The following is a 12896-nucleotide window of genomic DNA, read 5'->3' as shown; positions in this document are numbered from 1 at the left end:
TTTTGTCTCTTTTCCCCCGAATGTTTAAACGCTTGTGAAAGGTACCTGAACGCCGCACAAGTAAACTGATGTCAATCCAAGTCTCAAAGGGTTAAAATAAATAAAGCCCATTGGCTCAGGTTTCAAAGGGTTAATAAAGTGTTTTTATGTTCATTGCAGAAGTTGCTCGTGTTATTGTTTGAGGCTACATTTTTCTCTAAATAACGATCACTCTCGACAAACCCCCCTCTGTGCCTCACTGCACTTGGTACGGTCCAGTCTCCCCCCCTCCTATAGATCGGGTTGGATCCGTCCGCTTCCTGTTTGACAGTCCGCGCGACCACCGGCAGGTGAACAGCCCGAGCTCGAGCTACGAAACAGTTAGGTAACAAACTGAACCCCAAATACACCAAAACAATCCACTTTAATGTTCGTGTGTGATGAAAGAAACGTATTTCTGCGTTAATAACGTAATTAATGTTCTCCGCTGCTAAAGTTAGCATGTTTTAGCCCCCATTTTCTACATGTTACGATTAGCTAACATGTTTAAGCTAACATTTTTATGCTAACATATTGAGCCGCCTGTGCTAATAAGGTGAGATTTAGACGTTTTTACGTCTAAAATCTCAAAAATGTTTTGAAACATTTTTGAACCTGTTTGCTCAGCATTAGCGTCCACAGGCAGAAGCTGGCACTGCAGTCTTTAATGTTTGTGATTAAAGCTCCTTTTCCTTAAAAATAGATGTCGTGCAAATTCAATAAAATCAGTTATTTATTTAGTTATTATAGGATATGATGACTGTTCATCAGCATTATTATGTGACTTAATGATGGTGGTTCTATGCTATAGTCAGCTGATATTGCAATTTAATTTAATTTTTGTTGTGCATTTTGTGTGCAGCTCTGCTCTATATTTTCAATATAATACATGCAAAGTAGTGTTTTTTGTCTCCATTATTATCCCAGTCTGGGATATGTCAGTGTGTGAGTGTAGCTGCTGACAGTCTGGGATATGTCAGTGTGTGAGTGTAGCTGCTGACAGTCTGGGATATGTCAGTGTGTGAGTGTAGCTGCTGACAGTCTGGGATATGTCAGTGATCAGCAGCTACATTGACTGTGACAGGTCACCTAGTGGAAATAGCATGTATTTCCTCCATCTGCCAAATATGGTCAAAATGACCTCATCAGGTGGAAAATAGTCAAAATGACAAATTCAGAGTCAAAAGCCCAGAATGACACCCAGAAATAATACAAGTCCTGTTTTTCTGCTCTGATGGCTGTGGGATCAAAAATGTCAGTTTGAATGGGTTTCAATGGAGCATTTTTGGACCTGAACAGTCTGAATGTAACTATTTAGTTTCCACAGTGTATTTTAGACTTATTGTAGGAGCTGAGCTGCAAATTCACTGATTACACTCAAATACACAATCTGGACTACATTTAGGACACATGCATCAACACACACACAATTATCAGAAATAATGAATGAAAATGACATGAATTTAAAAAAAAAGTAAATATATTTGCTCCTGCAGGATAAGTCAAACATAATTATTTAGTATTTTATTGTTAAAAATGAAATGGAGAAGATGGTCGCAGTTGTTAAGAAAATCAACAAAAGTTGATGGTGGTGGCTTTAACAACACATCACAAAATGTTTGGTCAGTTTATAAAATAACAGTTGTTTTATTTAAAGTAATATTTCACGTTTGTAAAGATGATCTCTGTTCGTTAGAAACTGTTTCCTTTCATGGAAATAGTGCACTCTGTAGTGTGTGTTTCATTTTGTATTAGACCTACTGTACAAAGTCTCAGCGATAAATTTCATCCACTATACAGTGCACTATAAAACACCCATAATGCACAGCAAATTTAAGTGTATATGATGATTCCTATGTGTTACGTCGGTATACCACAATGCAATGCAGTTGTGTGTTTTTATAGCTAAATTTGGTTGGTCTTTTTACTAGTTGATGGTGTCAGTGAATCAACTTAAAGACGCCTGAGGTGAGTTTTTTCTTCGCCGCCTGAGAAGCAGCAGCCAAACGACAACAGGAACCATTTTCTTCTTGTTTTTTTTGTTTTTGTATTTATTTTCAATAATATTCTCTTTTTCTTTTTTAATTTTGTGCCAATTTTCCTTTTTTTCCCCCTTTTTCCTTCCCATGATTTTGAAAGAAATCAAGTCAATTTGATGCAGGTTTCAAAGGGTTAATAAGGCAGATGCTTAGGCCTTTTATTTCTAAATATTTTATTTCAACACACCATCTGCATTATGATGCACACGGAGCGTAAAATCTTTCATTAAATAAATGTTTTCTTTTCTCCAGGATCGTAGAGTGATGCAGCGTCGGATTGATTCAGAGCGATGGCAACTTTGGGAGGAAGTGAGACGCCTACGACCGTCTGAGCAGCCAGATCCACGTTTTTAAAAAAAGGTATTTATAATCTATTGTTTGTCACGTAACACTGACGGAGGCTTCCTGCCAAACATGCAGGTTATTCTGAACCAAAAAAGAAAAAGATATTTTTAGCTCGTCATCATCAGGGTGAATTTGTTCTCCCTGTGAGCGGCGAAGCAGCCGCACTTTGATTTTTCTTCTCAGATGTGTCTTTCCTTCGTCTCCATCGCCGGCCTGCAGCCTCTCACTGTTCCCTGATTTGCACTTTGATTCAAGCACTGCTGGGTGAAGCAAATTTCCTCAAAGTTGTTTCCTGAATAAAAAATGAAGGCGTTTGTTTCACTGACGAATCCGTGTCAGGCGGAAATGTGACAACAACAGCGGTTCTGATTTGATGCAGCAGAGAGATTTATGGGAATCTGAATTTTGTACAGTTAGTGCAACACTTAAAAGTTGTGATTTTTTTCAAAAATTACTTTCTGTTGCGAACGGTGAAATGTGTTTCCATCCACATGAAACCCTCGTTGATGCATTTATAAAGTTTAGAATCAGCTTTTGCTCAGATTAATAGTGACTACAGTACGTCCTGTAGTGGCTGGGTCCGCCACCAGATTTCCGTTAGCGATAGAAGACCATTTTCCTCACATTATCACAGATTTACAGATAATGAGAATGGTGTATAAAGTAATAATAAGATGCTTCCAGGCTATATGAACAACTTTTTCCAAATAGAGTGAGTCAGTATGAACTAAAAGGGAAGTTTTATGTTTACAAATGAGATTATTTCTTCATTCATTTTTATTTAAAAAAAGGAAAATAAAGATGAACAAATGCAAAATAAAAAGTCAAAGGAGTAAATTTCTGGTATTAAAAATGTTTTAAACACATAATCAATTTTAAAAATATATTTAAAAGTAAATAATTAACAAATATAAAATCGAGTTTAAAAAAAAATCTGAAAAACAGGTTTCTGCCACTTTACTTTGTTTGTACATTTCTTAAATTCCTTCTTTAGTTTTGCTCTCATGTTCATCCCCGAGTTGTCTAGTTGCCCGTCCGTGTTTCCAGGTTGTTTTGCTACTTGTCTGTCTCGGTTTTGAGACGACAGTCGGTGTCTCCAGTTGCATTGCTGTGTGTTTAGTTGCCCGTCTGTATTGCTAGTTGCCTGTCTGACTTTAGTTGCTTTTCCTGTGTTGCTAGTTGTTTTACTAGTTGCCTGTGTGTGTTTTTGGTTGCCTGCCTGTGCCTGTCTGTGTTTAGTTGCCTGGTCGTGTTGCTGGTTGTGGTAGTAGTTGCCAGTCTGTGTTTTTAGTTTACTATAAGCAGTTGCTGGACATTTTTTCTGGACTTTTGCCTTTTTTGTTTTTGGATCATATCTAATAATCCTCGTCACCGTGTACTGTTTTTTTTTTTGCAGTTTATGGGATGTTTCTTTGCCGTGTTGCTGCTTAGGTTTTAAATAGAAATCAAACCAGTTTTCTTGTGTTTCGGAGGTTAAAGCGCTTGTGACAGGCGTGTGAACGCAGCACAGGAAAGCTGATTTCGATCCAGGTGTTAAAGGGTTAAATTCTTTGAAAGTTGCCTGAAACTGGATGTGAATTTTAAGAATATGGTGTCAGAAAAACTGAAGAGAAGGTCAAGATGATGAATCGGAGCGGCTGAAATAAAAAAGAGATTTAGAAATAATCAGATCTGATTGTTGCGGCGTGGCGCTCTCGGTCTTTGCTCGTGTTTCATGGCGTTTTTTTCTGGCTGTTTGGATCCAAACAGGTCGGCGTTGCGTTCAGGCGTTGGCCTTCCTTTTTGCCGAGGAGGTCAGATATCCCACAATCCTCCACCCTCCCGTCTGCTAACCAGCCATTAGCTGATTGGAGGCCGTCGATGTGGAAAAATATTCCCGCAGGCCGCCGTCTCCTCAGGGGGGCCGGCGCTGGTGACACTGGTGGTGCTGGTGGCGTTAAGGAGGAGGAGGAGGAGGAGGGGGTCCATCCATCCATCCATCCGTTCAAATCAGCATTAATCAAGATGGCTCGCTTCATTCCTCCTCGTATCAAATCAGACAAATGATTACTGGCATTCAGCCGACGAGGGCCGTCGACGGCGAGGGGCCGAGCGCCGCCGCAATCAGGCCGCTGCTCGCTTCCTGGAGATCCTGCCATAGAATCACAGTGTTTTTCTTCTCTTAACTAATCGCTTACTAAAAAGTACGATGATTGACGTGCAGTGAATAAAGGAAGTGTGTGTTTGTACACCCCCTGAACGCGCACGTCACAAACCTGAAGCCGCGAGTATTTAGATCAGCTCGGCCCCAAAATACTCATCATTCACTTTCTGTTTTTTTTTTTTTTTCATTTCTTCTTCTCTCAATCAAGCGCGATTCCAGCAGAGATAATTTCATTTCCTCTGTGGTGTAAATACAGCAGACCGGCCCCAACGCCACAGAAGAAGATCTAATCAGGCTGCGCGTGTCTGATGTCAGGAGTTAAAATGTGAACAGCGGGACCTGCAGGGACACACGCCCGTCTTTAGATTCAACACTCGCACAGTTTCCACCGACGAAATGTACACAACGTTCGAACACTGAATCATGAACGTTTTCTGAGGGTTTCAGTAAAACTGGTGCGTCAAAACATTTCAGATAAAAGCAGTTTGTCTTCAGTCTGCTGCCTGCAGGACAGCGTCTTTAACCCTTCAAATCCTGCATCGTCATCAGTTTTCTGCATTAACACGTGCAAATTGTTTTGATCTCTTTTTTTTGGAAAACTTGGGGAAAAAGGCAACGAGCAACTGTCCCACGAATTGCAAAAATAATTTAAGTTACGTTTACTCAATAGTTACTCAATATTCAGCACATTTTTGTGTCTTTTTTTTGGTTATTTTAGTTGTTTTACGTTTTATTTCTGCACATTTCTGCACATTTTCATCCATCTGTCCATCAGACATGTGTTGAGTGATTCCACAGACGCTGCAAACATTTCAGGTTCCCCTTAAAGACAGATCAGCCTCTCCCACACACCTTCATCACTTCACCTGGAAAACTACTCAAAATACAACAGAAATATTCAAAACTTTTTTGTGAGATTCTTCCAGTTTGTGCTACAGAACATTTTTTTATTTTAAGCAAACTGAACATGAATTTAATGAAACAAAAGTGTGACACAAACATTCAAACATGCTAATGTCAGTTTATTAAATGTGTTTGACGTCTGTCACCAGAGACCACAGAGACTGTTTGTTGTCTCACTTTGATTGTGCTGTGCTGTTGTTTCTAAGCAGACGTGTTGTGAAGGTGAAACGTGACACCAGGTAGCTCACCTGAACAAACACAAGACTCTCAGCTCAGAGCTCACTGGTTCCTACTTTGAAAAGACAAAAGAATAGTTTAATTGTTTACCGCTGTTTTTTTAAACAAACAGGAGAAAATAGTGACTTTGTTGGGGACTATTTTCTGTGGCAGATTGATCCACATTTGCTGCTGTAGTGAATATTCGTGTCAGCAGGATGGTGTCTAAAATAAACGGTGGAACTTGTCACCCAGTGCAGTTATTCATTACCTGTACGGGAGGTTTTCTTCCCACGCTCCACCTGCTCCTGCCGGTCTCTGGGTGAGCGCCTTGCCACCCTCCCCAGGGACCGGCTGTGGTTTTGGGCCATGCTACCGCAGCGCCCCCCCCCGAGCCCTCTCTGTAATCCCTGCAGGACCCGGAGGTCTGAGAAACACGGCGAGAGGTTTCTCCCAGACCGAGCGGGCTGTCGTTAAATCACTGATCTGATCGTTAGAGGAGGCTGTTACAGAACTCCTCTGCACTCTGTCGGCTTTCTATCACAGCCACATGGACTTCATCATTTATGGATATTTGACCCTTTAGGGCCCGCTTTAATGTTACCCTGACTCAAATCGCTGCACACAAAATCAGCTTTTCAGAATCTTAGTGAGTTTTTAGTGAGTAAAATGTTAAATAAACATTAATCCTAATCATAGATATTAAATATTCATTCATTTTCAGAAATGTAATCCTTTAAATGCCAGGTTTTTGTCATGATTCCACTATGTTTTTAGATGTGAAAAGAAAACAAACAACACAAAAATATTGTAGGATTTGAGCTGGAAATTTGCTGATTACACTCAAATACACAATCTGGACTACATTTATGACATATGCATGAACACACACACAATTATCAGATTTGAATAATTAAAGGTGCGTAAAATGGTCCATACAGCCCCTCAAGGTTAAGATGATTTAGTGTAGAAAAGTTGCGTCTTAGTGGTCTTTGGGGTCAAATAAAGAAAGAAGATAAACCAAAAACTAGCGTTGGCGGAGTGGTAGGACAGGATGGAGGAGGAGCTCCACAGGGAGCGCCGCCTGACAGTGGGAATGTTTGGTATTAGCGAGCCCAGGTGACAACAGATTGTGTTTCAGGATAATTGAAGGATCGCTGGATTAAAACATGTGGCGACGGATCAACAGACAGCCCAGAATGTCTGTCACGCAGACTGCGGGTCGGTCAGCCGGTCGGCGGGTCCGGAGGAGGCGGGGAAACATCTCAGGCGTTTGTTGTCACACACGAGGACGCAGCTGAAGCAGTTTAGTAAACATGGAGGAGATCATGTGACGGTGAAACAGACGGCATCCCTGAAGGGTCATGACTCAAGTTATACACAAGCCTCTGAGGCGGGATTGTTTTGTTAAATTATTACTGTTGTGACGCTTTGAAAATACTACGATTAAAAGTACTGCATTCACTTGAAGTAAAAGTACTCAGGCATTACCAGCAAAATGTAGTACTGACAGTAAAAATATAGATTGTGCAGTAAAATGTTTCCCGTTAGCCATAGATGGATTACTGACAGGCCTACCAGGCACAGGCCCCCAGGGGCCCCCAGGAGCCCAAAGGGTCAGAGGCTGCTCACCTGCAAATATCATATCAAGTAACACACATAGGCCAGGATGAGACTCAAAATGAGCACAAAAAGATGCAGCGGAACAAGAAAAAGACATAAATAACTAAAAAAAAAAGGGGCAAAATAACCGAAAAGACACAAAACAACAACAAAGACGGACAAAGCAATCGCAAGAAGTCACAAATTAACTAGAAAGCCCCCCCTCCCCCAAAAAAAGAGACACAAAATGACTGATTGACAAAAAAATACCTAAAAAACACAAACTTACCTCAGAGACACAAAATTACCAAACCCCCTGCCCCCCAAAATCACCCCAAAGAGACACAAAACAACCACAAGGAGACACAAATTTACTATATGTATGTATATATATATATATATATGTGTGTGTGTGTGTGTGTGTGTGTGTGTGTATATGTATGTATTCTCAAAATAGCCTCAGTCAGACACAAAATAACAAGTAAAAATAAATAAATAAATGAAAACCCCTCAATGAAATACAAAATTATCTCAAAGAGTCCCAAACAACCACAAGAAGACACAAAACTAAAAAAAAAAGATACATAACAACTACAAAGAGACGCAAAACCAGCACAGAATCAGTGATTGTTGCTCCTGTGTGGAGAGGTTCGGGCCCTTTGCATGTCTGTGCTCAGGGGCCCGTCGTCTCTAAATCCAACCATCAGTGCAGCCAACTCTGCTGCCATGCAGGTGAAACAGAGACAGGCTGCTATAAAATGTATAAAACATACAAATGTGACATCGTTACGACTTAAACAAACGTACTCCTGGGCTGATCAGAATTTGTTTCAAATAAAAAATATTTTCTTTGTTCTCACATGAAACTTTTCTGAAAGTTGTAGAGAAAAAAAACTGTCACTCTGGTCTCTGGATTCAGCACAAAACTTTAAAAAATCCAAACTCATAAAAATAGGAAAGCAGTTTCTCCATAAGTTAAACTTCAGCAATAAAAACTGTTAACACATTTTGACATTTCTTTTTCTGTCTGTCTATTTCAAAAAGTTTTATTTTTACTAATTACAGAATAAAATCTTGTTAACATGAAATTTTCCTCTATTAGTCTTCGGAGATGTGAGGGCCAATTAGCAGCGATACACTGACCAGCACAAATAACTCTGAAACGTAGCGTACGCAGTAGATGTACTCCGTTAGATCCAAACACTGACGATAGTCAAGACAACAAGTCTGACATTATTTTAATAAGCAAGTTCACATTTTGTCATCAAAATAGATGAAATAAAAAGAAAGTTGTGTTTTTTTTAAATGTTTTTTTATGAAGTTTTGATACTAGTATTTATCCGTTAAAACCCGAGTAAATTGGTTTGATTTCTTTCAAAAACATGGGGAGAAGGCTGTGAGCAACTTGCCAAAACAAAGCCCAAAAATGATCAGGAAATTAGTAAAGAAAGTTACAAGAAAATAACCCGCAAATAAGCAAAAGAAAAAAGAAAATAGTATAGTTAATAGTTAAAAGTCACAAAAATAGTGAGAAAAAGAACAAAAAAAGTGCTGCAAAGGTCAAGAATCATAGATACAAAATAATATGTGACATATATCTGTTTTTAATTAAAAAGAGTAAGGATTGAATGTGCAAATGTTCACAAGCAAAAATTTAGATAAAAGATTTATCATTTTATCTCAATTTAAAGCAAAATATTAAAAATTCTGATGAATATTCTGTTTTTTAAAATTTAACAGAATAAATTTGGTTTTAAGCTGATGATGAGACAAAAAAGGTGTCACTTTGAACTCTGGGAACTTGTAATGGTTATTTTTGTGATTCTTATATTATTAAAACCATATACAAAATATGTGAAATATATCTAATTTTAAAATTTATGATGCTGTACAACATTGAAAATTAAGAGAATTAAACAGGCAAATGTTTCATAATTTTAAGTCAATTTTTTGCATTTTTTATTTCTTAAGTGCATTTTTAAAGTCATATCCTTAATTTTTCATGTATTTTTTATATTTAAGAAAAATCATCATTTTTTGCAGTTTTTTTGGTCATTTCTATCACTGCCTTTTCGTGTTTTTGAAAGAAATCAATGAAAAAGTCTGCAGCTCCAGCTACTCAGATGTGAATATTTACTGTTTTTCTGATTTGTCTTTGAAATTAAACTAAATATGGCTGCAGCAGCGAGACAACACAGAAACATACAATAACAAATATTAAAACCATGCAAAATGATGTGAAATATATCTAGTTTAAAAATTATTTCATTAGTTATTTAAAAATTAAGAGAATTAAATAGGTGAATGCTCACAAAATGTTTGATCATTATGTTAGTTTTTTCTTTTTTTTAGCAATTTTTTTTATTCCTTAAGTGCATTTCTTAAATCATTTCCTTGTTTGACTTTCCTTTTTTATTTTTTGTTCTCTTTATTTATTACTTTATTTTTTGCAAATGTTTGGGTCATTTCTATCGCCAAACATTCAAAAATTGTGCAGCTGCAGCTTCTCAGCTGCGAATGTCGTCTTTGACATTAAACTGAATGTACTTGATGAGACAAAACGAGACATTGGAAGGCGTCTCTTTGGACTCGGGGAACTTGTGATTTTTCCGGAGCGTTCTCAGGTGCGCCTTTAATTTCGGCGGCAGCAGCAGAACGTGAAACTCGATTAAAGAATAGCACAAACACTCGTCTCAAGCGTTCAGGGTCGGGGGACAGAGGGACATCGTAAACAATCCCACGACCCGCTCTGGACCCCTGAGCCATATTTCTAGGGAGTCGGGCCCTGGGGGGACAGCGGCAACGGCGACAGGGGCCACAGTGATACCTGTTGGCCCCTCCCCTCTCTTCCTGATTGACAGATGGCTGCTCCATTAGATGAGAATGATAAGTGGCTCTTCGTCGGCAGAAAGGACTTCCTCTTGACCTCTGACCCCCGACCCCGACTCTTGACCCCTCTCAGGGGTCGACCCTCTCTCTGTATCTCCCTCCGCGGGGCCAGTGTGGCGGTCTCGGGGCCGTCCACAGGTGCAGCTCCGCACTAAGTGATGTGGAGAGCTGCTTTTGTTCCTCTGAAGGAGGAATCTGTCCACAGAAGACAGACGAGAGACACGAAGAAGAGGTGGATGAGACGGATGAAGAGATAAAGAGACGGAGAGAAGGACGGACAAGTGAATAAAAAACAAAAAGCGGCCTTAATTTTGGCAGATTTAACCCTTTGACAACTCAGCAAATTGATTTCTTTCAAAAACATGGAACACAGGCAACAAGCAACTTAAAAAAATGACCCTAAAATTTACACGACATTAGTAAAAAGTTAGAAAAAAATTACCTGAAATTATAAACAAAAAAATGTAAAACAACTGACCTGAGCAAAAAAGTTAAAATAAATAAATAAATAAATAACTAATAAGAACAACAACAATAATAATAATAATAATAATAATAATAATAAATCTGTGTTTCTTTGTATTCTTAATCAGCCATTTGAAATTTTTGCCTCCTGTATTTTTCAGCTGTCTTCCTTTTTTTTGTCCATATTTCTTTTTATCCTTTCGTCTTTGTTTCTTTATCACTTTCTTTCCTTCCTCCTTTCCCCTCTTCCTGCTTCCAGTTTTCCATCCTTTCCTCTATTTTTCCCATTTTTCATTCCCAGTTTTGATCACGTCTTTTATTTTTTGTCAGTTTTTCTGAATCCCTCTTTTCCCAAAACTTTTCTTAAATGTTTCTCTTCTTTAAGCTACCCTTCCTTTCCTTCTTTCTTTCCTAACCTTCCTGCCTCTTTCCTTCCCATTTTCCTGTTTTTCTCCATCTTTTTTTCCTTTCTTCCTTTATTAACCCTTCATGCTTCTTATTTCTTGATCTTTTTCTGTTTTTCTCCTGTTTAGACCTTTCATGTCTTTTATCAGTCTCTCTCCGTCCTTTTTGACTTTCTTCTCTCCTGTTCCAACTTTTGTTTCCAGTTTTCCTTCTGACATTAAGCTCGCCGTCCTCTCAGTGAGTACTTTTACTGCTGATACTTTATTTTACATCTAAATACTGTGATCTCTGTGCATGTTGTAGCTTGATGCTTCAGTAAAGGATTCAAATCTCTGATCTGGGACTCTTCACCTCCTGTTTGATCTCAGACTTTTAACTTTCCTGTTTCTGTGAGGCTGAATGAGCCAATAAAAAAAGGAAACCAACCTCCTCCTTGCCATCCCTCCTTCCTTCCTTCCTTCCTCCTGTTTCCCTCTCGGAGGAGAACTCGACTCCTCTGCGGCTGTAATCACTTTACTACTGTTTTTGTTCGCGGTAAGTGGACTAAATATTTGGATGCTCATAAGCAAAGCAGAATAATTGAATGTGTGATTTGTGGCAGCTGGCTCCGAGTCTATGGGCTTGTCTCGGCATAATGAAAACAGCTAGCGAGCCGCTGTAAACAAAAGCAACTTGTTATGTTGCAAACCCCTCGCTGTGCTTTGCTGTGTGTGGGAAACAACTAATTTTCTTGATGGCGTACTGTAATCATGGCGAAGCTTTACCACGCGCTGTGCTGAGTACTGCACTGCTTATTAATCCTGAGAGAGAGAGTCGGTCCACTCCTGGCACAGCTACTATTACTGTAAACACTTTAAAGCATAAAGAGGCACACAACAATACAGAAACCTGAATTATTATAATTATAACTTCAGTCCAGAGCGGCGGACGGGAGCCACCTCGAGGACCTGAGCCTGTTTATGGCCGCCACTGGAGCCGCAGATTCGTAGATCCGTAGAACAGGACGCAGTGCTTTTTAAAATCATAACACTTATAATAATAAAAATAACTACAGGCATAACAATGAGGCAGGTAAAAGAGAGCCTCCACAACAAGCCGGGAAACAAAGTTTAGCTGTGAGGTTTTTACAATAACAATAATAATAGTAATGATAATTACGATAACAGTAGTAAAGAATAAGAATAAACTGTAATACTAAAAATAAAATATACAATTATCTTAAAGATTAAAATGCATAATAACAGCAATTTTAATATGAGTTGGTACAGTTTAACCCTTTGAAACTTGAACAATTTCTTAAGGAAAAAAATGACCCCAAAATTTGCAAGTCATTGGTGAAAAGTACAAGAAAATTACCTGAAAAATAGAAAAAAAAACTCAGTAAAACAAATACAAACAAACAAACTTGTGCTTAGAAAATAATTATAATTCTGTAAGATAATTTAAAATATTTTTTTTCAAAGCCTTTTTAAAAATATAAGCTTATGATTTATTTATATTATAACATATCTGAAGGAAGCACAAGATAAATGATGAGGATCCAGGTTTCAGAGAGTTTAGGCAAGTTTGACTTTCAGACTTTTTTTAAGGCCACTCAGAATTAAATATAACACCAACTTTACAATAACCAAATTGTTTAAATTAAAAAAAAAATAAAATGAAAAAAAAAACCCAAGCAAATTCAGGAAAAAACATCTCTTAATTATGTTAAAAAAAGATGCCATTAATTAGATTTTAAGATGCAATTTAAAAAAATACTAATAAATAAAAATATTTAAAATACTGGAGTAACTAAAAGTAGGGTAGAGTTTGAATGCAAGACTTTCACTTTTAACAGAGTATTTCTACACTGTGGTACATAAATGTCAACT

The 12896-nt window shown here is 38.2% G+C and overlaps 1 long non-coding RNA gene across 2 annotated transcripts in view; it reads left to right on the top strand.

Annotated features, from left to right (window-relative positions):
- The first annotated feature begins 301 nt into the window (after window positions 1-301).
- Window positions 302-12896, top strand: part of LOC148187385 (uncharacterized) — a 140495-nt gene continuing 127900 nt past the window's right edge. The window contains exons 1-2 of one of the 2 annotated variants that reach the window (XR_015778685.1): window positions 302-364; window positions 2310-2417. This is a non-coding gene — a long non-coding RNA (uncharacterized LOC148187385). Of the gene's footprint in view, window positions 365-1798; window positions 1987-2309; window positions 2418-12896 lie in introns of those variants that run through there. The other variant, XR_015778686.1, reaches the window with a different exon arrangement.

Source organism: Plectropomus leopardus, chromosome 14 (genome assembly GCF_026936395.1).
Source record: "Plectropomus leopardus strain MGB_pleo_1.0 chromosome 14, ASM2693639v1, whole genome shotgun sequence".
NCBI classification, from domain to species: Eukaryota; Metazoa; Chordata; class Actinopteri; order Perciformes; family Serranidae; genus Plectropomus; species Plectropomus leopardus.
This window is presented reverse-complemented; position numbering and strand designations above follow the sequence as displayed.